The sequence below is a fragment of the Eumetopias jubatus genome, unplaced genomic scaffold (genome assembly GCF_037043125.1).
Source record: "Eumetopias jubatus isolate StellerSeaLion01/CBP00866 unplaced genomic scaffold, mEumJub1_p1.0 scaffold_9, whole genome shotgun sequence".
Classification (NCBI taxonomy): domain Eukaryota; kingdom Metazoa; phylum Chordata; class Mammalia; order Carnivora; family Otariidae; genus Eumetopias; species Eumetopias jubatus.
This window is the reverse complement of record NW_028274815.1, coordinates 86,058,970-86,085,507: the sequence shown is the minus strand read 5'-3', so window position 1 is coordinate 86,085,507 and position 26,538 is coordinate 86,058,970. Positions and strand designations below refer to the sequence as shown.

At 40.1% G+C, this 26,538-nt stretch overlaps 1 non-coding gene across 1 annotated transcript; it reads right to left on the bottom strand.

Annotated features, from left to right (window-relative positions):
* Nucleotides 1-7,025: 7,025 nt before the first annotated feature.
* On the bottom strand, nt 7,026-7,216 carry LOC114199399 (U2 spliceosomal RNA). The gene has a single exon (XR_003607282.1). It is a non-coding gene; the product is annotated as a U2 spliceosomal RNA (small nuclear RNA).
* Between the last annotated feature and the right edge of the window lie 19,322 nt (nt 7,217-26,538).

The following is a 26,538-nucleotide window of genomic DNA, read 5'->3' as shown; positions in this document are numbered from 1 at the left end:
TTTGGAACAATATTGACATTACCTCCATACTTCAATAGGTAAATAGCTTAACTGGAGTGAGAGTTAGAGCTAATGTGTAAGTTGGTAATTGCCTCTCAAATCGCCTATTCTTTCAAAGTTATCTCTTTACCTAAAATTATTTAGTACTCTTGGGTGGTCCTCAATGTCCTGTGCATGTCGAAGGGGGTCTCGCCCCTTGCCCTCAGGGAAGGCAACTCAGTGCCCAGTCTTTACTCATCTGCCAGGCTGCACACTTCCAGGTAGGGCACTGTAGAAGCCCTTCCAGTGACATCATGTCCACTGACTGAACGCTAAGCCTTGCAATCAGGTGGCATTATGAAATAAATACATAAAATGCTATAAAGTTGCTGAAGGAAAAGGTGAGTGCTGGCAGACAAACTGCCTCTGTGAAGAGCCTAGCCCAGACCAGAACATAATCCTGAACTCAGCAGTGGGTTCCTTTATCCAAAGCAGGCAAGAGGCAGAGGAGCGCTAGGAGACTCCTCCACTGATTTATTTCTGAACGTGGGAAATTGGCAGCAATCCTGCTCTATTTCTCTGCATAAATGGAAGAGAGAGAGTCTTCTGAAAGCAGGATATGAGATGAGGATGAAGCCCCCAAAAAAGAGAGAACAGAAAAGTGAAAGCAAGAAACTCTTCTCCAAAAACTTTTAATGCGCTAATATGTCTGCTTATAGATCATTTATACATTTCTTTTTTCCCAGCAATATTGACAAATGATGGCAAAGTTTCCCTTACCTACAGAATGAAGATTATATTAGCTGTCAGCTGCCTACCAAATAGGGACATTGAGAGGATTAATGAGGATCCCAGTGCTACGCTGATCGTTGCCATAGAAATGCATAGTAAAGTAGGGCACTATAAAAGATGTGTCAAATACAATACTTTTCAGCCCCTGTCAGACAATAATGGGAAGACAGAATGTCTCTTTGCATTGAGGAACCCGATGGATTAGCATGTCCACAGCATCCATGTTGCTCTCCCACCCTGTTGTTTATGTGAGTGCACACATGTGTATTTGAGTGTGCCTGTGTAACTTTTAGCGGAACCATCGGTCTGAATCTAAAAGCCCAGGATCCTGGCAGAATTGAGACAGCCCAAAAATCCAGTGGACTTTAGTGACCTCAAGCAACCTCATGGCTCAGCAAATGACTGGAGTATAAAATCTTCATCTCTGTTAATGCAGTGTCTTTATAAGCAACATGCTATTTATTCTGCTTCTATCTTTCCTGACGGATAGGTGTGTATGGAATGGGACGTTTTTCTTGCTTTTTCTGCTGTTTTCTTTTCTGGAAAATAAACCTAACCACCCTGCTTTTTCATCAAATATCCACCTAAGTACATTCTTCAGGCTTACCCCAAATTTTACACTTACGCCTTCTGGTGTTAAAAGAGTGAAAATCAAGCCAGCCCAGGAAGAGAGGAGAATGTGCAAGCATGGACAAATGCCCCTACTGTCTTAGGAATTTGTGGACTTAGACTGTCCTCCACAACTCAGCCTGAACTGTATTTTGGGAGTGGATATGGTTGCAGTGGTCCAGGGGTGCCAAGAACAGAGGAGAAGACCCAGCAGCAAGGAAAATGCACACTGAGCGCTTTCAGAGGGAGAGCTTAGGCAAGTGCGACTGTGTCAGAACCTCATGCTGGAACTATGGAGCAAAGCTGGGATGGGCTTGCATTATCTACATGCAATACAGAACAGCAAGAGCAGTGTCTTCATGTGCATGTGTCTGGCATGAGAATGCAGGGGTTGGGACCATCACTGTCTACAGCAGAGGCAAAGTCCTAACTAGAGCAGGGAGAGCAAGACTGGGGTCAGAGGGACTCCTCATTTTGAGTCATAGGTGAGTTAAGGCTGCTGGCTGAAGACCACTATGGAGCCAGAGGGCAAGGGTGGGCTTTCAGAGTTTCTCCTGCTTAAAGAAAGCAGCCTCACTGACATCCCATCTGGTGATGTACAAATTTGAAAGAAGCACCACTTCCTCTGAACACTTCTCTCCCTATCAGCTGAAAATTTCTTGGAGTAAATATATGAATCTCTGAAAGCTATGAGATGCCTGTTACCCCCTGGAGTTGTGCAGTGCACAACCTCCAAGACCTGATATGGCAACCTGGAGTTGTAGTTGCTGCTGTTGCTATTCCAGGGATTTGGTTTCTGTGGTAAGCTCCTATGGGACAGAGCCAATGTATCAGGAGAATTGGATACCACCCCATTGCTCAGGAGCACTGAGGCCAGAGGTGGTATTACCAAAATGACACTGAGCAAATCTGGCTGGCCAGGATCATTGCTGGCCTAAATATTCCTTGAATGGGACTTGCCAGGTCATACAAGGATCCAGGCCCACTTCTGTGAACATTTGGAGGTGACTGGTCAGCCTCAAGAATGAAGAATATGGCTGTAGAGAATGCAAGGATCCTTTTGAAGGCCTATCTTGGAAAAAAAAAAAAAAGGAGAGTTTGGAAAGCAATGAGTTAAGCATTTGTTTCAAAGATTTAGTAAAAGTATGGCTGAATAACCCCAAGCTAGGGTAAGAGGAAATAATAAAGAAGAAACTGACGCAGTCAGGAAAAGTGAGTTTGTTGTTTTTCTCTGTCTCTCTGTCTCTGTCATTGTCTCTCTGTCTGTCTCTCTCAAGCACCCGTTCTCTCTTTCAGAAACATGCCCATACCCATACACATGCTCATATTCTGGAAACCTTCTGTCCATGGCTTAAGGGAGGAAATTTGCAATGTCTGACCTACTTCCCAACATTGAAATTGTATAAAAATAGAAATGCCCATACAAACTCTGTCAAGGAAATTTTGGAGATGATCTGGTTAAATCCATCACTGCTTGTTCTAGCAGACTAAGCCTCATCATGGCTTTGGAGCCACTGCACACGGCCAGGAGAACAACAGTGCACACGTGTCAGGCCAGCACATGCACACGCCTCAGCACCTTTATGCCCTGAGTGAAGCTTGCGGCACTTACCACCTGGGCAGCCTGGGTGATATTCTTTAACTTTGGTGCTTTTGGCTCTGGAAACAAAAATATAGCCATCAGGGTGCTTGAGCTCTCCTCATGTTTTGTATTAGAAAGAGAGAAAGTAGATTATAGGAGGCAGCAACAATTATATGACAATTTCCCTGGGTTACTGTAATTCAACACCCAATAATAACACATTGATTTTTAACGTCTCCCCTCTAAAAATAACTTCTCCTATGTTGCTGAAGGTAAATGCAAAATATCCAGTCAATCTAGGCAAAAATAAAGTTATGTGGAAGCAAATCACTCAAGTTGAATTGGCCTCATGTAGCAATGGCTCAAGAGTCAAGAGAGGAAGCACGTACTAGAATAAGGCTTATAAGGAAATTGCTTCCATGTAATCAGGGTCCAGATGGGCTGAAGTCAGACTACAGTTCCAATTTGCATAACTTTTTGTTCTCTGAACCACAGGAAAGGGCTGTTCCAAAACCCAAGAAAGGCTCTGAATTCAAACAAATCATTCTTGTGACCTATGGCCCATCCTTCAGCCTCGTGCAGATGTCTCCCTTCGTGTACATAGAAGGAATAATCATATCACTCAAACTCAGATGTTCGCTTGAGGAATTACCTAACATTTAAAAAGCTCATCTTATAAGAGCCATGCCATGTGAAAGGAACGTAGCTTCACGGTACAACACAGCAGTTCATGAAAGGAGGCTGTGCTGTGTGGCAGAAAGGATGTCTCTCTAGAAGGCAGGCAATCTGGATTGCAGACCTTCTGCCACTGTTTCCCAGCATGACCTTGAAGGCATCACAAACACTCAAGACTCAATTTGCTCATCTATAAGCCAAAACATCTGTATTCAAAGAGCTTGTCTTTGCTGACATCTTACACCGCCATGGCTACTGCACGCATATATATGTACAAATGATAGATGATGAGAGAGACAGGGCGAGAAAGAGAGAGAATAGGGTTGGCTTCCCCAAATTTGTTGAAACAAAGAAGTGTTTGACATACAGGTTCTCTATGTTATTGAAAAATAGGAAATAGGGGTGCCTGGGTGGCTCAGTTGGTTAAGCATCTGCCTTTGACTCAGGTCGTGATCCCAGGGTCCTGGGTTGGAGTCTTGCATCGGGCTCCCTGCACAGTGGGGAGTCTGCCCCTCTGCCGCTCCCCCCACCTGTGCTCTCTCTCTCTCAAATAAATAAAAATCTTTAAAAAAAGAAAATATACCAATAAACATAATAAAAGTGTTACTGTGCAAAAGTTGTCACAGATAAGGGATAGTTGCCTAAGCTGAGGTCATTTGCAAACACAATCAGTTAATGAGGCCCTACCACACATTAAAAAATAGAATCTTTGAAATACAGTATTGAACAAATAATGCTTTAAAAGACATCCCAGAACCACACTTTATTTTTTTAAAGATTTTATTTATTTATTTGAGAGAGACAGCATGAGAGGAGGGAGGGTCAGAGGGAGAAGCAGACTCTCCGCTGAGCAGGGAGCCCGATGCGGAACTTGATCCTGGGACTTGAGATCATGACCCGAGCAGAAAGCAGACGCTTAACCGAGACACCCAGGCACCCAGAACCACACTTTATTTTTAAATAAAAATTCAACAAAACAAGACAGTCAATTAATCCCTAACACATATTTATTTGTTACTTCATGTAACAAGTATCTATAAAGTAACACCTACTATGTGCCAGATACTGTGCTGAAAGCACCACAGGGAATTAAACAAAGTCAGTCCACTCACTTGTTCTGTTTGATGGAGTATGAAATCTAGGGGGAGAAAGACAACAAAAAATAAAACTATGCACATATCCCCATCCTTGGACTGTGGGTTCAGTTGCCTTCCCCAGTCCCAGAAGCTGCTGCAGGGACACAGCCTCAAGATAGTGATGCAGTGTTGAGAACACCTGCACAGTGTATGTGACTGAACCTGGGTAAGGCCTCTTCATGAACCTTTACGATTTGGTGGGTGGGTGCAGAAACCTACTCCTCTTGCTTGCAGCCCCCAAGACAAGTCTTGAATGTAAGTTTTCTTGCTGAATAAACTTGCCAACCTGGAGTGGCTGTCTTTCTTCAGTCTCTCTCTGCCCTCTGCCCAGGGGAGCCGGTTTCAGATTACACCCAGGAAGCTCCGGAGGAGGTTGCAAACACTAGAGCAGACACCTGCTATGAGGCTAAACCCAGTGAGTTGGAGGCAGCTGGGGTGGTGCCTAGGTGGCTCAGCCTGGTTAAGCATCTGATTTCATCTCCGGCTGGGATCTCAGGGTCCTGGCTGCATCGGGCTCCCTGCTCAGAGGAGAGTCTGCTTGGCCCTCTCCCTCTGCTCCTCCCCCAGCTTGTGCTCTCTCTGTCTCTCTCTCAAGTAAATAAATAAAATCTTTAAAACAAACAAACCCAAAAGAGGCAGCTGGAGGACTATTGTAGGTAGCACAGTGGCATCAATGTGGTTGCTGCCCATATTGTACCCTTACACTTTCTTCTACGCTCCCAGTGCTGGAACTGAGAACTTGCCGTTCCTTGGCATGTTTTCTTCCTACAGGAGCACACAAGGTCTCTCTGATGAGATGCTTGAATCAGTGAAAAAGTGAGCCATGCGGATATGTGAGGTATTTCCAGGCAAAGCCAGGAGTGTGTGCAAAGGCAGGATGCCAAGAGTGTGACAGACCCCAGGGGAAATAATAAATGGACACTGTCTTTAAAGAGGAGGAGGCAAAAACAAAAGCAAGCCAGAAGTAAGTATTCTTTATAAGTTGGAAGGACAGCAGAGGAAGAGATTAATTCACCTGCCAGGACAATGCAACGTTCAGGATCGATGTTAAAGAACACTGGCAGGATGGACAGAGTTCATGTTGAGGGAGCACCATGAGCAAAGACATGGAGAGAGGAGTCCACAGAACGTGTCCTGGTAATCATAAAGTAAGACAGAGAAACGATGTGTCACTTCTCCTGCCCCAACCTGCATATAACTACCATCACTTTACTTCACTATGCCTTCTTAAAGAGTTGAATGAGGACTGCACGAAGCAGGGCTGCACAGCACAATATAGAAATGGAAGAAAACGGAACACCTGTTCTTACAGAAGCACTTGCTGTAGCTAAAAAGACAAGCTATGCATGCGTGAGATAGCCATGTGTTCAGACGTGTTCTATTCGAAGGTCAGGATACCTGGGTGGGAGTCCCTGCTTGGTCATAACTTCAGTGGTGTTCCTCTGTCTGTGTCTCAGTTTCCTTGTCTGTAAAGGAAAAATGTGACACAGGCACATCATCTGCTCCCAGTAGGCATTCAATGAATATTAGCTATTAGTTATCCTTCTTCTCCCACCCTTTCTCCTTTTCTTTCCCCTTTATTACTATTACTTTTCCTTTCCAGAAGACATCACTTTTAATTTTTGAACAAAGCCAAAGCCTATTCCTGGCCTGTTGTTCATCGTAATCCATCTACCTCATCTACCAGAAGGCTCTTCAAGTATGCAACCACATTTTGGGGTGTATAACTGACTTCTTGGGGACATTTCTACAAATACATTTGACCCTTGAACAACATCGGTTTGAACTGTGTCGGTCTACTTATAAGCAAATTGTTTTAATAAATATATTGGAAAAATTTCTGGAGATTTGTGACAGTTTGAAAATCTTGCAGATGAACCACATAGCTTATAAATATTGAAAAAATTAAGAAAAAGTTAGGTGTCTCATAAATGCATAAAATATATGCAGATGCAATTCTGTTTTATCATTGACTACTATAAAATATCTACAATCTATTATAAAAAGTTAAAATTTATCAAAACTTATGCACACAAATACTGTACATTATCTTTTCATTTTTGATGCTCAGTGTTAATAATACATGTACCATCTATGGTGTTTTGTATCATATAAGACAATACTGATGTGCGTACTAACAGATGATTCATCTTACAGATAGCTGATGTAAATTTGTGGTAGAGCTAAATACAGGACAGTAGGGTAAATAACATTTTATTTTATCTCTAGCTTACTTTTCCTTTATCCCCCGATGAAAGTGCAACATTCTTGGAATTACTGAAATACCAGGTTGATGCATGAGGTGGACAGAGCAAGCTCCTATTCCATCTCCTTGTTCTAAAAATCCATGTAGTATATTGCCCTTGGATTGAGGATGTTTCAGATATTAAACTGATAAGAACAGATACTACACTTGATTTTAGCCAAAAGGCCGAGAAGTGATGTAGCTTACTTTATTATAAGAATACAGTATATAATATATATAAGATACAAAATATATGTTAATCTACTGTTTATTTTATCGGTAAGGCTTCAGGTCAACAGTAGTCTATTAGCAGTTAAGCTTTTGGGGAGTCAAAAAATATATTCAGATATTTGATTAGGTTTCGTGCCCCTAATCCACCTGTTGCTCAAGGGTCAATCGTATTTGCTTCTTTCTACAATGTACTTTCTGCTAATCTTCTGTAGCAGGAGCGCACACACACACACATGCACACCCTCACTGTGCTTCTAAAATACACATGAACCTAGAAAGATTATTAAAGCAATTTAACAGTGATTTTTTTTTCATCTATAAGATGTAGATAATAATAGTACCTTTCTCAGAGGACTGTTGTGAGGATTTAATTGACATAGGTAATGCATTTCAAATATCCCTGGCCCATGACATTAGCCATTATTATTAGCTTTATTACTCACTCATTTTAAGCTTGAGGCAATGCTATGTCCATAAATGGTTGCCATTAGTGACCTCTAATATCAAATTATTAAGTGGTTCTATTTACTTAAAAGTCATTGCCATAATCATAGGGGGAGAATATCACAGCAACAAAAATAGACAAGTAGACTATTAAATCCATAGGATCTAGATTGACAGAGCAATTATCTTGTTCCTAAGTGGACATTTTCTGCCAGTTATAAAACCATCCCATCCATGTCCAGTGTTTTCCACTCAATAGCTTTCATATTCATCAATCTTTTTGTGTTTCATGTGCCACTGCATCATATGTGTTTGTCAGTTAAATAGTCAACTAAATAACACCCACATTGTCATTGTCATTAGCTGAGAAATTCAGTTGAAGACATTTTTTTGCAGGCACATTGCTCACTTTTAATATTTTCAACACTTTGACATTTTTTGCCTCTGGTAATTAGCAATATTTTAAAGCCCACCAATGATTTAAAATTTTAGAAAGGGACATAAGGTTTGATCTGAAAGCCAAAGCCTATAATTGGAGAAATAAATAGGTCTGAAGTTTTCACAATCTTCGGAGAATCTCTTGATATTTCTTTCTAATCTGCAGAGGGGAAGTGTTGCAATCTATCCAACTAGAAAACATATGATCACAGACCAAAGACAAAATAACGATATGGAACAAATTCTGGGTAGTCTGTGGGAATTTCTAACTCAGGACAACTTCTCACAGCCACCCATCACATTCCAGCTAATTCCTCCCGGACATGAGCTGGGCGTCACTGAGTGAATAGTCTCAATTTACCACTCAAACTAGCAACTGCATTCAGGAAGGCTGATCTGCCATAAAAATACAATACATAAAATCAGGACAACAATCTGTTCTATTAGAAAGCTCCAGAGAAACTACTTTGAGATTATGGGTTCTGTTAGATAATTCATTTCATCATTCTCTCCTTGGTGTTCAAATCAGAAATCTGACAAAAAAGTAAAGCATCTGCAGAACACACAGCTACCTATAATAAATATCTTTATTTTAAGAGGTATTATAGAATGAAGTCATTGAGAGTTTTTTTCTTCCTTGTTTACGTGTTTGTGTGTAGGTGTGTGTGTGTCTATAAAAATCATAAGTGGAATACATGCCTATTTTTAATTAAAAATTATAGACAAATATTAAGAAAAGAAGTCCTCCAGTTAATGATGAAATGACCTTGGCCGCTTCCTTTCCTTTGCTACTCCCAGCTATAGAATTTCCCCTGCGTTTGAGGAAGTTAGACTGAAGCCCAGCTGCTGACTGTCTTTGCTAGGACCTCTTTCATCTCCATGAGGCTATCAAACTAGAAGTGCTATATACCAACTCTAGATCACATTTTTATAAGAAAGCTATTTAGCCCATCCTCCCTCCATCCTTCTTGTAGGCTAGAACACAGACTGGCACTGCCCAACCAGCTTGGAGCTAGTGGGCAGGGACCACAGTGAAGGATGTGGTTCAGAAGCAAGGGCTCCTAAAGGAGTTCTAACTGCACGGCCTCCTACCAGCTCCGAACCACCTGCCTGTCTCCAAACTATTACTTGACTGATAAGTACTCTTATGTTCTGTTGAACAACTCTATTTTTAGCTTCTTTGTTACAGCAATTTAGCCTATTCTTTAGCTTATATATCACCTTATATCCCACTATCCTAAAATGGTCACCCCTATAATTTTGATATATTACTATCAGGTTGATTTTGAAAGCACCTAAAAATAAATATAGCTGATATCTGACTCTTTCTACATAATCTTGCATTCTTCTAATTAATTTGACATTTTACTTAATCTACTTTCCATTTCATTAACAAGCCATCCTCTTTATCAATCTTATAGCTCATCATTACAATGACATTACTCATTGTCATTATCAGGGCATTACTCATTATAATTTTAAGAATATTCCCTAATGCTGTGCAATAATGCCAATGAAACATAAACTTGAGAATAAAAATATATTCCAAGGAGCAGAGAAGAAAGGATTCATAGACCCACAGCCAAAGTGGCCTGTCTCAAAGTTCCCAGGGGTGTGGATTTCCCTTTTCTGTAACCAGACCACATATAGTCAGTGATTCCGTGACGTGGCTTTGAGCCTGCCTTCTCAAAACCAAGGTTTCCAAATCCTACTTGGCTCCCCAGATCCCACAGAGGCTCCTTTGTCTGTGGATGGATGCCAAATTATTGTTCAAGGGAGGATATTTGGCCATTTTGCTGACATCACTCCTCCTACTATTTCTTTTCTTTTCTGCTGTAATTTAGTATAGCAGAGTAAATGTCTGAGGTCATGCAGATTTCTTAGAAATAACGTGTTTCCTTTTGTTTTTGTTTTATTGTGTTTTCTGGCTGCTGGGATACCTGAACGACTTTCTCTCTCTCTCTCCCTCTTTTATTTTTTTCCTTTTCTTTTGTATTAAACTTGGAATTCTCCCCTTTTTTTGGTTCAAAATATAGCCAACTCTTTGAATCAATGTATTTGAATACTTTTAAAGCTCGTGAAAGTTTCTACTTTTATATATTGACTATTCTTTTTTCATTCTAGATTGGAGTTCCATGGTCTTTCCTCCATGTCTATCAACTTCTTCCTCAATATCTTGATCTTTCTTTCTCTCTCTCTCTCTCTCTATCCATCCCCTGCTCCCTCCCTCCTTCTGTTTCTCTCTCTCTCTCTCCTTCAGTCTTCTCTTTCTTTCTGTGTCTTTTCTAGCAGCTTAGCACATTTATTATCTCACAGTTTCTGTAAGTTAGGAATTTGAAAGGAACTTCACTGGTTGTTTCTGTCCCACCAGGTTGGCCAAAGTTGCAATTATCCGAATGCTGGAAGATCTACTTTCAAAATGACTATTTTTTTTCTTTTCATGTAAAATTTATTTTTAAAAAAATTTTATTTGAATTCAATTTAGTTAACATACAGTGTCATTCTTCCACTTCATTGTTAGTGTATAGAAATGCAACAGACTTCTGTGCATTGATTTTATATCCTGTGACTTTGCTGAATTCCTGTATCAGTTCTAGCAATTTTTTTGGTGGCATATTTTGGGTTGTCTATGTTACATAGAGTATCACGTTGTCTGTGAAGAGTGAAAGTTTAACTTCTTCTTTGCCAATTTGGATGCCTTTTATTTCTTTTTGTTGTATGATGGCTGAGGCTAGAACTTCCAGTACTATGTTGAACAGTGATGAGAGTGGACATCCCTATTGTTTTCTAGACCTTACAGGAAAACGTCTCTGTTTTTCCCCATTGAGGATTGATACTTGCTATGGACCTTTCATATATGGCTTCAAAATGGCTATTGTCAGAAGTTCCCAGTTCCTTACCATGTAGATTTCTCTATAGGGCTGCTTGAAGGGTCTTCATGATATAGCAACTGGCTTTTCCTAGAGCAAGTGATCCAAGAGAGACAGCAAGTATCAGCCTCTCCTTCAGTGAGGTTGTTTCATGCATTTTTAAAATGCAGTGAGATTTTTTTTTTCACAGTCTATATTCCTTCCTGGGGATGATTTTTATTTTTTACCCTGCATGTATTAAGCTTCACTCTTTGCTCTGTAAAGTTCTACAGGTTTTGAAAAATGTGTAATGTTATGTATCCACAATCACAGTATCACACAGAATCGTTCTCTGCCTTAAAAATGCTCTGTGCTTCATCTGTTCAACCCTTACCTCCTCCCTTCAAACCCCTGGGCACCCTTGATCTTCTCATTACTTCTGTAGTTTTGCTTTTTTTCCAGAATGTTATACACTTAGAATTACACAGTATGAAGCAGTTTCAGACTGGCTTCTTTCACTGAGCATGAATTTAAGTTCATATCTTTTCATGGCTTGAGAGCTCATTTCTTTTTATTGAATAATAATAAAATTATTTTTATTTTTATTTATCTGGAAGTACCACAGTGTGTTTATCCATTCATCTGTCAAAGGACATCATGATTGTATTCATTTTTGGTGATTATTGATCAAACTTCTATTAACATTTGAATGCAAGCTTTTGTGTGGACATAAAATTTCAACTCATTTGGTAAATATCTAGCAGTATAAATGCTGGATTCTATGACAAGACTATGTTTAGCTTTATAAGAAACTGCCAATGTGCCAACCAAAGTGGATGTGCCATTAGCTCTCTTTTTGTATCTGTACACTGAAAGATTTTTTTGTCCATGTTTACCATATTAGTGATTTAATTTTCCATGGCATCATTTGTGCTCATTAGTGTAACCAATGTAAGACACTTCATGATTGCACTTTTCAGTTTACACTCAAGCCTTCAGAACCCCCTTCTTTATAACTTTCTTTCTAATCTATTCTCCATCTAACATTCTGTTCCTATTTCATTAAGGCTGTTTTTTTCTTCTTTCTTTCTATTAAAGATGCTGAGGTTTGTGAGTGGATGATGGTGTCAGAATAATGTCCTTGCCTTCCTTGCACATGAACCACTGTGTCCCCCTCGCTGCTCCCCATGCTAGCCTACTTTCTCTATTCAAAGAACACAATCCAGGAAAAACCTAGGTCAGAACTATGGGAAAACATTGGTAGGACCCTGATCTAGGAGATGTCTAACTTCAACACACAGAGCATGGCAGTGGAAGTGGAAACAAAGATGAATCCTGACAGCAATACATATTGAGAACTGTAGATTTTGGAGAACCCTTTCTGTACAAAGTGTGAGAGAACCCAGCAACTTCAGGGGAGATCCTCTAATTCCAACTAGCTCATGCTTGAAAACTGCAGGTCTCACATTAGAAATTGGCTTAGAAACTGGACATGTATCTCTGCTATCCAGCTACAGATCTAGACATTGGGGTTGAGAATCATCCAAGCATTCTGTCTGTTAACCATACCAATCTCTGCTCATTCACAAGGAACACAAATAGAAAGAGAAATTATCATCTTGAAGACTCAAATGAAGATCAGACACCCGAAAACTATTTATCCCAATAAATGGAAGATGACTTTGGAAAGCTATACATTTTGGAACTAGAAGAGGCACATTGTATTGAGAAAGAGTAAATCTAGAAGAACTAAGATGCAGAAGGGGTTCAAATTCTAGGCAGATAAGGAAGAGGGCAAGAGGTAGCTGGGAGTCAGTGGTCAGTGTAAACAGCAGTGCGATTTCTAGGCAAGCAAGATTAAAATTAAGCAGCAGGAAACAAAGGCAGCTCAGACATACAACAGGTTAAGGAACTGAAAATAAGTGGCAGATGATGACCAATAAAGGTCACTAAGTCATCAATAGACATAAGGTGACTCTGGCACAAAGGCAAGATTCTCTCCAGCCAGAGCTTTTGAGTGCTTGCTTTCCATAGTACTAATTTGTTCTGAGCACAAGAACCTTAACCTAATGTAGGTCGAGTATGACAGGTGGAGGAAGAAGCAAGGAAATTATATCCATTCTACTTCTTTCAACACAGATATTTTCTGTGTGACCACTGTACACCAGTCACAGTGGCAGCACAGGGAGGAATAGAAATAGTAAACCCAGGGTCTGCCCTTGAAGAAGAGACCCACAAAGGGCTTGCCACAACACACAAAGAAAATGACGTTCATGGAAACAGAGGTACAACACAGAGGAAAAGCGTTTTAATTCTGCTTGTGGGGTTCAGGGAAATCTCCACAGATAAGGTAAATGCTATCTTAAAGACTAAGGATTCCTTTTCAGCCTGGAGAAAGGGGGGATTGCTGATGGAAGGCAATCCAGGTGGCTGAGTGACAACGACAGGAAAGGTTCAGAGGTGGGAAAGTCTATGAAGCAGTGATCGCCAGACTGCAGAAACCAGAATGTAGAACTGGGGAGAGATACCTCCGAAAGGGGCACAGGGGAGGCAGCTGAGCACTAAGTCCTGCTTAGGAATTGAAATTTGTTTTTAAAACAGGCAATGGAGTGTGCTGAGGGTCATGACACTCTCTGACCTGTTTGGGAAAAACAACAACCCAACCACAACAAAATAGTCCCCTGGGTTTAGTTGCACATGGTTCAACTCATAGTCTTTGCAGCATGGTTTGTACTATCAAAGATTTTAAACAGCATAAATTCTCTTCAAAGGGAGAATTGTTAAATATATTTTCAGTTTGGGTTATCTGTGCTATGAAATAATGTGCAGACTTACCCACCGCCCCCCATAATAAAAAAGATTGAGGAAGTTATTTAAACTGATATTGGAATTATCTTCAAGATTTATGACATAGAAAATATTTATATAAAAGCTAATTGCCAAGCAATGAGTAGAGCATTCTATAATCATGTTGGAAGGGAAGGGGGGACAATGCTTGCACGTGCACATAATATCCTCTGGAAGGAAAGAAGGAATTGGTAACTTGAAGATTTCCTGGAAGGGGAAAGAGTGGTTGAGAAACATGGAAACTTTTTGTGAAATCCTTTTTCTTAAAGACTTTTTTAAAGAGCATTTTAGGGTTCACAGCAAAATCAAGAGGAAGGTTTGGGAATTTCCCATTTTCCTGTCCTGACACACGCAACACCCCCATCCCCCACCAGACGGGTGGCCTGTCTGCCCGCTCACCTCCCCTACTCTGCTCCTGTCACTCACGTGATAGGAAGCCTGGAGCCACTTCATTTTCTTCCCTGTATCTCAAAATGGAGAATAATATCCTTAAGGGCAGTTCCAAACTCCTCGTGTCCAGTACTGAGCAGGGGGCATACATGCCATCTCTAAAAATACTTTCTGATTAGGATGAGGCTTTTGTGATTTAAGGATAAACAATGGTCATAATTTTTATAAACTGCCGCAAAACAACAGTCTTCATATTTTATAGTCATCCTGTATCTGTATAACATTTAAAGCCCCATAAAATCAAACCATATCTTATAAAGTGTAGGATATAAAAAGGATGAAAATGTAATTAGATATGATTTTAAAAATAGCAAACATGACAGCAGAGCACAGGTCTGAATAAACAGTGCATTCCAGCTATAAAAAGTCGTTGAAGAGGGAAAGTAAAATTCTGGCCCACTCAATTTAAAGTTTTCCACACAAACCACAAACTTCAAATGCCAACCAAAACTTTATCTGAAAGCTTAATATGGATAGTTCAAGCCACTTTCAGAAATGAGTCTCCATTAAAATATGTACTGCATTCCCCTTTTCTTCCCTTTCTTGGGAAAGCAGTCTCAGCTGAAATGTAATTTCATTTTTTTTCCAGCCAATTTAAATACAGGATTAAGAGTCATCTGCATCGTTTGTAAGAAAAAGGAAGAAGGAAACATAGAAGCAAAGGGAAGTAAATTTTTTTTATACGCAAACATTAGAAAATTATATCTTTCTAACTTCCCAAGTGACTTTGAATTCCAGGAAACACATCCACCCCCCATCAAGAACAGGGCATTTTCTCACATTTTCTATAAGAGTGTAGGTCACTGTGCAGTGTGGCATATAGATCACCATTTAGTGTGTAAGTCATGTGCAGTGTGGTGTGTAGATCAGCATGTAGTGTGGTGTGCAGATAACCCTGCAGTGTGGCGTGTAGGTGACTGTGCAGGGTGGTTTGTGGATCAGCGTGCAGTGTGGTGTGTAGATCACTGTGCAGTGTGGTGTGTATGTCACTGTGCAGTGTGGTGTGTGGATCAGCGTGTAGTGTGGTGTGTAGGTCACTGTGCAGTGTGCTGTGTAGGTCACCATGCAGGATGGTGTGTAGGTCACTGGGCAATGTGGTGTGTGGATCACCGTGCAGTGTGGTGTGTGGATGACTGTATTTGAAATTCTATCTCCTTCCTAGACTTTTTCTGGTCCTACTTGAGCTCTTTTCTCTCCAACTCCTCATGCCGTTTCATGAGGATTTACCACCTCCTACTTCAGGTGTGCACACAAAGCTATCCCTCTGCCTGGGCAGGAGGTGCCCTGAGAATGTGTTCTGCTTTCTTATCATCACTGAATTCCTGTCTGGAAGCCTAAAGAACACTTGCATATATCAGATACTCAATAAATATTCATTGAAGTAAACTGGCCTTGATAAATCTTTACAGGTTCAATATGTTATGCATGATGAACAATAGCGTATTGAGTTCAGAACTACCTGGCTTAGTGAAGGCACGAATAAGTCATCAAAAACCAAACTGAAATATGAGGAACTCACACCACTCACTCACCTTCACTATCAGAGTGGGACTCCCCCTCTCTGCAACCCAATCCCCCCGATTCGCACAGTGGCCTCAGTCCTCCCCTCTCTCTCCACACTGTCCCCTTTATCTGTCAGGCACCGACAGATCTGCCAACACTCAGGGAGCAAGAAAGCCCAGGCAACTAATCTCTGTGTCTGGACACAGGGCTATTCGCAGAAACTGCATATTCAAGCTACCAATGAGTGTCAGATGAGAGAGCGAACAAAATGAATGATTGCCCGTTTCTCCACGAGAGCACCATTTGGAACAAAAAACTTCATTATCAAACCATTGACACAAAAACAAAGTGAGTTGATGGCATCTTATGATTATGAACTAAAGCCTTCTGCTAACTTCATCCTGGGTCTCCAGGCACCATGCTGTTACACCTGACTGACAGGTCTTAGAAGCAGGGGTTGTTCCTTTATAAGTTAGCCACATAGTGCATTATGAATGGGTTTTCAGGCTCTCCAGGGCATAAGTCTTCAGGAGCTCGAGAATCTGGCCTACTGGGTTTAAGAGAAATTATTCTATCAGCTCAGCACAATGTAGGGAAGCGTGTATAGGCTTTGGAAAACTCTAAGCACCTCTGACTGGCTCATCTTTTGATTGAATTCAGAAATCATCTGTTGCCTCCAGCTGACCATTTCTAAACCTAACTGTTGTAGCTTATTGAAGCCATGAGCTGGAATTGGTGTGCACAGGACAAAGACAAGACATATAAATCTTCATTCCTCTCATGAAGAACTGTAGCACATTTCCTCGGCAGGCAAATATAGGAAGTATTGCAATGGGGATTACTCTAGTGAGATAAAAAATATAGCTCTTGCCTTTTTCTTTTTTTTTTTTAAATATCCCTTTAGCTGCAAACATACAGAAAGATGAAAATAATTTGTGCAAACAACAAAGAAGGTCAGTAGTTCTTCAAATGATTTTTGCCCTTTTTATTGATCTAAACAAAAGAAACAAGGAGTTTCATCTGACTCTGGGGCACAAACACTCAGCTCTCTTGAAGGAATTGGTCCAAGGATAAAGTTAAGATGGAAGGAAAAGAAAATACCTAGAATCAGGAAGTGCTATGGATCAAAGGATGCTCTTGCTCTGGGTAGGGAGATGGATGGGGGCATCTGTTAGGTTCTCCCACTGTGTAGGTCTGCAGGGTGAGCAGTGGTCCCCACTCTCACCTTGACCTGGTCCACTGCTCCACCTGATATGTGCTGCCAATCACCTCTGCACAGTCTCTGAGAGATTGTAATAGACTTTTTTTTAAAAGATTTTATTTATTTATTTGACAGAGAGATAGAGAGAGAGCACAAGTAGGCAGAGAGGCAGGCAGAGGGAGAGGGAGAGAAGGCAGCCGCTTAACCGACGGAGCCACTCAGGTGCCCCGAGATTGTAATAGATTTTATGCCTAGATTTTAAATTATTTTTTCACATTTCCATGTAGAATACTCTCAACTTAAGATAAAGGGAAAATAGAGAGTACAGTAACGTTTCACAAAGCTGAGGGTCTCTGGTTGGAAGATTAATGAGACAAACTTTTTGGAAAGTGGCTTTTGGAATGGTGCTAACTTTCGGCTTAGTAAGTCTGCATCTGAGAATCCAGCCAAAGGAACAAACCCAAAATGTAAGCAGATGTTCAGTAACAATAAGCTCATCAAAGCATCTGAGACACAGCTGCACCCTTGCAGACTAAGAACTTCTCACCGGGGGCTGTCCAGTCACCGAGGATTAGCTGAGGGGAAAATCATTGATCGTTATGCTGATAGGCCAGTGTGCCCGAATAAGTCCTTAAGTAGACGTGGAAATCAACATGTATGTGTGTGTCAGGCACTTTGGAAGGCATTGTCTCTTTTAATCTCTACACCAACCCTGTGGAGAACAAGTGACCCTTGAATAACTCAGAGGTTGGAGGCACCAATCCCCGCATAGTCAAAAATTCATGTGTAACTTTAGACTCCCTGAAATTTAACTACTAACACTCTACTGTTGACTGGAAGCCTTACCGATCACATAAACAGTCAATTAACGCATATTTTGTATATGTATTATATACTGTATTCTTATAATAAAGTAAGCCAGAGAAAAGAAAGTGTTATTGAGAAATTTATAAGAAAAAAAAAAGTACTGTATTGTATTTCTTGGAAAAAAAGTCCATGAGTGAGTGGACCTATGCAGTTAAGCTCTGTTGCTCAAGGGTCAACTGTATTCACAGTTACTACTGCCATTTCCCGGTTGACAAACAGGCACAGAAACTGTTGAAACCTAAACAAGCTGGTAGTTAACAGAGCAGAGCTTTGCACTTCTTGTCCAGAGCTTGAGTATTTAATGACTTCTTTTACTACAAGAGAATCCCCCCAAAGTGCCTACGCAAATGCACCGCATTCCTCATTGAGACCCATTGTCATCATGAGCCATGAATTCCCCTGGAAGGAGATGGAGCCCTTGGTGTTGAGGGTAGAATATGGCTAAGAGCTGTTGGTGTAGTCAGGGAAGATGCAGGTTCCCTCACCGTCAGTTGCCTCACCGGAACTCCCACCCCAAGATAGTGATGATGTTCCCACTTACCTTAATCAAGTGATGATGTTCCCACTTACCTTAATCAAGATGGTACTTACAGAACTGACTTATTGTTTTTAGGTGAATAAGAATCAGGATCTCTGGGTCCTCATTTTTGCTATGAATTCATTCCTAAAACCTACTGTGAGCCAAGCAATGTGCTGTGGCCCGGGTCTATCAGGAGCTAACACATCCCTGGGTTCAGGAACTCAGAGTCCAATGTAGGAAAAAGACAAGATGATTCTGGTCATCATCGGGGAATTTCGAAAAGATAGGAGGATATGAATATTCAGGGACTGCTGTGGTCATTACTCTATATCATGTTCTGAATTTTTTTTTCTTAATGCCTTGCTCTCAATATTTTTTCTTACAAGATAACATTTTTGTCAAAAAAGCAGAGTGTATTTTAATGTCTCATTAATGGAGAATTCTGGTTAGTTGATCTTGACATAATTGACTCTTTTAGTACATGTTCATTGTATGTTAATATTTAAACCAACTATAAATTAAGCCTTTGAGAAGGGAAAGAAGCAAGGAAAATCCAAGCTGAATTTTTCTTTCTTCTTTTTTGGGGAGAGGGGTCAAAGATAACATACATAATGAAGTACAGGTTTGAAAAAATATTTTTAAAAGCACTTTAAATGGACCAAAATATTTGAAAAAATGTTTGTATCACATGTAAATGTGGCACATCATATACTTTAGAATTCCCAGATCCTGTATGTCCCCTTAACATACAAAGTTAAACTATTTACTTTGATCAGAAAAACCTATGTGTTTCTATCTGAATATATTGTTAACAAAGCATTACTTTGGTCAATTTCCAAGTAATACTCTCATAATAGCAATTTTAAAATTAAACGCCCATTAAAATAGAGGTTGTCAGCCTGTTGTCCTTTTTAGTTTGTGCTGGTATCTCATAGTTGGCAGCAGCTTGCAAAACATTCTGTGGCTTAAGGGCCCTCATCACCCTCAGTATTACTCAGACTCATCCTCCCTTTTCAGAATTTGAGAAGCAGTGAAGGGGATCAGAACATGCCACCTCAAAATATTTCACTTTGGCATAAGAAACTGTGGACACAGGGAAAATCCTCTATCCTCTCTTTCCGCCTAAAAGCAGGGCATAAATTTCCCTTTGTGAAGGTGTTCCTCCCCCTCTTTCCCATACCAGAAGGAGAACTGCCATTAGTCCTGGAGACAGAAAGCTGGTACTGAGTTGGATTTGTAATTTAAAAAAATCTTACTAAAAAAAGCCCCTTGTCTTCCATTAGTTTCCCCATATATTTACCTTCCAACGATTTACAACCCCCAAAACCCAAATCCCCTTTCCTTTGTCTTGTCACCCTTCCACAAATTTATTGCCCTTCGCTAAGATATATATAAGTTCCAAATTCTAACCACTCCTTTGAGTTATTCATCACTGAATTCTCCCATGTGTATGTGCTTTGCATGCATAAATAAACAATTGTTTTCTTCCTCTTGTTAATTTGTCTTTTCTCCGTTCGATTCTCTGGTCCTAACCACTGAACTTAAGAGGATAGAGGAAGAATCTTTTTCTCCCCCTACATGAGCAATAATTTTTTTCCAGCCAGGCCAAGAATAAAAATACTTGGGTAAGGTCATTGTCAAGAGAAAGGACAATAGGAACCTGTCAAGTTGCCTCCACTAGAGAAACACCTTGATACACATATACATACCTCTCTATAAGGTGGACCACAGAAGTAACACTACAGGGCTCTTGGAGAAGCATTGTCCGGAATAAGTAGAAAAGCTGCAGAGGAATTATCATGCCCTTTTACACCCTGCTATGTTCTGGCTCGGTGGCTTTGGCCTTCCTATCCTGAGCCATAGTGTCTTCATCAGTAGAAAAGGTAATCATATTTACATCACAAGATTCCAAGAAGGATTGAATATAATACACCATGCTTAATGTGAGCCAGACTGCCTTCCCCTCTTCCCAGATTTCCTGATTAGGAGGGAGTCCCAAGTCATGAGAGGAAGGAGAGCAGGATGAGAATCCCTCACTGTGTTCTAACACCAGGCAAGATGCACTAACTGTGGAAATTATGAGATAACAATACAAACCCACTGTTTCCCTGTAGACTGTTCCTCACTTTTCAAAGAAGCACCGTGTCTATGATAGCTGCCATCTGATCCTTAAAGCAATCCTGATCCCAAAAGATGAATGATCCACAGATGAAGGGGTGGTTTACAGATAAAATGTGAAAAGATGTGGGCATTACTAGGCAGGAAGATGATGAAGGACTTAAACTGAAGAAAGGGAGGGAAAAGCCTTTGAAATGTTTTATTTCCAGGGAGGTGATCATGCTCATACTGCCTGTGTGCGTGTGTGTGCATTTCTGAGACCTGTACAGAATGAATGAGCATGTAAGAGGCCAGGGTGAGAGCTCACGGAGGCAGAGGCCCAAACATACCTTTGAAGGAAAAACCAATCATGCAGTGTCTCTACCACCTCAATCTGTATTAGCTCTGGTAAGAAATTCATCACAAATCCCGCCCAGCTCCTGCACTGCCCCAACACATGCGAAAGCCCCCACGAAGGCCCTTTTGTGGAGAAAGCAGGCAAAAGCAGGCAAGACTGATGATGGGAAATTGAACATAAGGGGAATGAGGTGGCCAAGGATATCCCAAGGCTGCCTGTGTCTGATAGAAAATTACAAAAAGGCTTTAATCTGTTCATACCTGACAGCCACAGAAGTGTGAGTCCCTGAGTAGACAGTCAGCAAGGAGAATTACTCTGTCTTACTTCCAGAGCTTAGGAGACACTGGAGTGGGGTGGAGGACAATGGAGCTAGGCTCCCCACCTTGCATGTTCGATCGCAGTGGAATTTCATATGTCAGCTGTATTGCAGCCAGTGTTAAGATCCTTCCAGAAACCCCCCTTTTGAAGACAGGGGCTCAATTTGCATAACAGCTTGGAAGAATATGGCAAAATATATTTTTAATATCCAAAACAGAGAACAGAAGGGGTACAAAAGGTATAAACTTCAGTTATAAAATAAATAAGTCATATGAATGAGAAGCACAGCATAGGGGATACAGTCAATAATATTGTAATAACACTGCACAGTGACAGATGGTGACTACGCTCATCACGACGAGTACTGAGTGATGTACAGAATCATCCAATCCCTATGTTGTACCCCTAAAACTAACGAAACATCGCATGTGAACCATAGTTCCATAAAAAAGTTGAAAACAAAGCAGAAAATATCCAGTCTGAATAAAGATTGCCTTCACTGCTTCATCAAAGCAGATTATTTATGAACCTGTGGATTTTAAGTAGAAGCACACGTAGGTAATAATAGCAAGTGGATGAACACGCACAGTGCCTTCCCCTTCCCACGTGGGGGCTGCATTGCATAGCCCTGCGGGCTACAGGAGCTCCGGACTTGATGGCAGAAAGATCACATTTACATGTTCTTAATTGGGTTCCCTAAGGGCAGTGCCTCGTCAGGCACTCGTGTAAGTACAGATCCTGACTTCATCGTCGTTAGAGGTTATTTCTGCTGCTTTGAGACGGTTTTCCGGAAAGTTGTAAAAGGCTGGTGTGCATCTGGAAAAGGCCACACTTCTTCACAGAGATCTATCTATCCTTTCTAAAAGGAGTAAGTAGTGACTGTGTGGCTGGGCTGGGTAGCTGGGAAGGAGAAGACAGCACATCCCTTCTCTCAGCAGGGAAGGGGGAAACGAAAAGGAGCATCAGCAACCATAACTTACCAGAGGAAGCGCCAGCTCTGCGGCTTCCTGCCAGCCGGACTCATCGTTTTCTCTCGTTTTTAAATATTTTGTCTTTCTTTTACTGATTGTAAATGCAGTGTATGCTCCTTATAAAAAATAAAATCTTAACGTACACAATATAAAAATTTAATGTAAAAATAACCCATGTCCCTGTCACCCAAAGATTACGACAGTGGATGATTTGGGTGGATTTTCTTCCAATACTTTATAGTTTCTCTTTAAATATCAGTATCAGGGTAAAGTATTTGATCATTAGTTCTTAACTGAACTCCGTATCAAGAGTCATTTTCTATGCTTTCATATTTTTTTACACAGCATCAGTGTTAAAGGCTGCACGATAGTCCACGTATCCACTGAACGGGTCTATCAGCATGAATGTGCCCAGTACCCTAGCTGGGGGTGTTTAAGTTGTTTCTCTTTTGTGTTTTTTAATATATTTTTCAGTAAGCATGTATATATGTGAATACTTGCCTCATTTTTCAATTATTTCCTTAAAGTGGATTTCTAGAATTGGAACTGCAGGATCAAACATGTAGGGATTTTCCACTTTCTGGTTCATATGGTTCCTCACAGACACAGCTCAGTTTCCCTTCTCTTGAGCAGGATGAGGAGGAGAAGTGGGTATTCAGGCCAATTCAGGACTAAATAACTGCCTCACAGTGACTGGTTGAGAACTTCCAAGATCTGACCCAAATTCTCCCCTGCACTCTTCTGTCATCTATTTCTTCATGCCAGAAATTCTTTTAATAACCCTTTCATTACAAAATAGACATAAGTCTTATGTTTTAAATAGCTATGCAGAAGAAACATTTTAACTCAATTCTTGAGGTACTTGTGATTAAACCATGTGCCCCATTCCAATCCCCATATACTAGCAAAATTGTGTACATACAAAGACAGTAAATCATTTGATTCCTAAAAAGGAAGAAGTATGAAGTTTAAAAATTGGGTACGTAGAAGATAAAACTCATACTTGTCATCATGTTCCCATGCCAATTTTTGTAGGTAAAGGTACAACATTCAGCACCACCCCCACAAGAGATCTTGTGCCTTCCCCACTTTGGAGATCATGAACTCCACTTTGGAGACTGCTGGACTAGTCACCAGAGTCAAAGGAATAGTCAGAGAAAAAGGAAATGAGATTTAATGGCCACTTGACTATGGTACCTGCCCCAAAATTACGGGGAAACTGACATACCAGAAATAATAGAGGAGGGAAAATAAATTCCATCCCAACTTTGTCAAATTTGAAAACTCAAAGGGCATCTGCTTCAGCTGTTCCAAAGTCATATCTAGGATGTGGTGCACAAGAAAAGAAGAGGGAGTGATTGCTTTCCCCTTCGTTTTTCTCAGTAAGATCTATTGAGAACTTCACTAAGTAGCCATCTGCAAGCTCACTTCTTATAAACTTTAAAAGTTGTAACAGAATTTTATTAATGTATTTACTTATGAGTATAAGAGATGGAATTCAGTGTTAAATAAAGAACTCCACATCTAAAGAGATGAAGTCTTTAAACTCTGCTAAAGCTTCTAACTTGAAGGCAAGCATATAAAGTATGGAATGGGAACTGAAATCTTTCAGAAAGTTCTTTACACTTTGGGACTCGATTTCTATATCAAGGTTGCCTTTCTATTTGTTGTACAAAATCTTTAGAAGAAAATCTCACTTTTTACCAGCCGCTTTCAGGCTGGGCTCAACTCACACAGACCTCTTTGAACCTTATGATATACCTTGTTGAAATCAAAATAGCACGTCTGCATTAGTTCAGTGACCCACCAACCCAGAAGCCAGCTTACCATGACAGATTAGTTGAATTCGAGGTCATGGAGATAACCAGGGAGATAGATTATGGTCAGCCTTGGGATTTTGAATATTTAAAAGATCTAATATTGCATTTTATGACTTAATGTGTTACAATTTATATAGATGGATAAATTGATACAGTGCCTAAGACATGATTTTTTTGACATAATTTACTTCTTTTATTGACTTGTTTGTATGTTTGGCCTTTAGTTCTTAAGACACCTGAGGTACAAAGGAGCAAGCTAAAATAAGTAGAGGGTGCTTGTCCCTATATTATATTTCTAAAAATTGCCTTGTCCTTCTCTCTCTCAGTGAGCAAAGCCTACTCTTGGCAAGGGACAGTGTTGCCAGAGCGATGTAGACTTCAAGGCTAGCTTGTGTCCAGCTCTCCTCACTCTTCTTCCTGTCCAGCCACACACACTCTTCCCATTGTTCATTTACACATGATCCCAGGCTCCACACTCACTTACCCACAAGGATCAGAACTAAGCTTCCTCCTCTCTGCTTTCCCCCTCTATTCTCCTTCTACTTCCTCTTTCTTTAGCTCATAGGTTGCTATAGAATGAACTCTTGGGTTCCCTCAGGTTTCATATGTTGAAACCTATCCTCCAGTATGATGAAGGTCTCTCACATAGGTACAAGGAAAAAAATGCTTTTTCCCTTGTGATGAGAACTCTTAGATCTACTTACTCTCGTAACTGTCAATTAAATATACCATACAGCAGTGTCAATGACAGTTATCATGTTGTAATTACATTCCTGGTGCTTATTTATCTTATAATTGGAAGTTCGTACTTTTTGACTACTTTCATTCAATGATTTATTTTATTTTATTTATTTTAAGTAGGCTCCACACTCAGCATGGAGCCCAATGTGGGGCCCAAACTCATGATCCTGAGATCAAAACCTGAGCTGAGATCAAGAGTCAGATGCTTAACCAAATGAGCCACCCAGGCACCCCCAATGATATTTAATTAACCCTTAAGTGTTAAGCTGAGAAAGAAACATCACATTACTCCTGTCAACAAAGTCAACTTAAATATGGATTACCCCATAATCCTACCTACACACTTTGTCTCAGTAACATTTTCATGGCTACAAACTTAATCTTAGTTTTAAGGTTTTATGTATTTCATTTAAACCCTCATTTATTATTTACTAGGTTGTCATTTGTCTAGCCCACTGAGCACTATTACCCCTTAGCATGCATTCCTAAAGCAGACTTCTCTGTTGGCCACATCCACACACGTGGACACAACTCAGCTTGGATTTTGTGGAACAGTTCTTATCTATGTAACCTTGTTCTATTACATTAATGGAAGTTATTTCAGTTCATACTCTGATAAGGTTTTGATATGAATAAATAGATTAGAAAAAAACTCAGAACTCATATATCATGTTTCATTCTAGATAAATATGGTTGCTAAAAAGAAGGAAGAAATTCCAGGACTTTAAGATATTCCGGATCTGGATGGTGGCCTGAAGAGGCAGTAGATATATCCTCATTCTCATTCCTCTTTTTGAAGACTGATAAATTAAGTTTTTCATTTTTTCCCAAAAACATAAAAATAATTTAAATACAAGGTACAATTTGGTAAAAAGATTAAATAAAATTGGGGAGCAAAAAGAGCTCATTGTTATTAGCAGAAGCTAAATAACTAATAGAAAATATCAGAATCAGGTATGACTACAGGAAATTCTCAAAGACAATCCATAGAGGGAAAACAGGACAGAATGAAAGAAAAGAACAATGTAAGGTAGATGTGAATATCGAATATCACTTAAAAAAACCTTTGGGTGCTGTTGCGTGGAAGACAGGTCTCTAAGTGCAGACAGTAGCTTCCTTTTAGGGAGAGAAGAATGTTTGAATTTTTATTCATTTTTATAAGCCAGGTGTTATCCTATGGAGGAAAAGAATCTTCTTCCTGAGGAGCAATCCTGTACCATATACATATGTTTGCAAAATATGTAAATGTACACGAGAAAAACATGATGCTCACACTTTCTTAAGAAACTGAACATTTCTAATTTCTAAGAATATTCAAGAATCTGTTTATCTTTTTTTATATTTTATACAATCCTATTGATTTCCAAAAATAAATTGTCTGTTTAAATGCTTCCAATCTTCCAGAATTGAAATATAATTTGCTGAGGTAAAACAATGAATAGTCATTTCACTGTACATGTTCTGTATACTCTGTATGCTGCACGATAGCCTGTGGGGGAAAACAAAGAAATAGAACAGATGATTACTACAGTCAGAGTTTATAGAATGTTAAAACGTTAAATAACAATGCAAGGGATGTAATGAACGAAAATATGATTAAATGCCACCAAAATAGTGGAGGCTATACATGATAAATCCTGCAAACTGAACAGAGAAAAGTATTTGCTGTAGGGTAGAATGGTTATGGGTGTAATTTGCATAAGCAGGGGAGAGAGTTCATTTAGTGTTGGAAAAAGCATGAGTAGAGGTCTGGTGGTGTCAGTACAGGGAAGGGCTGGAGGACAACTATACTGATCATTCCATTTGGAGGAAGAGACACAAAGCAAGTTGGATGGAGAGTTGGATTGCAGAGACAAACCCAGGAG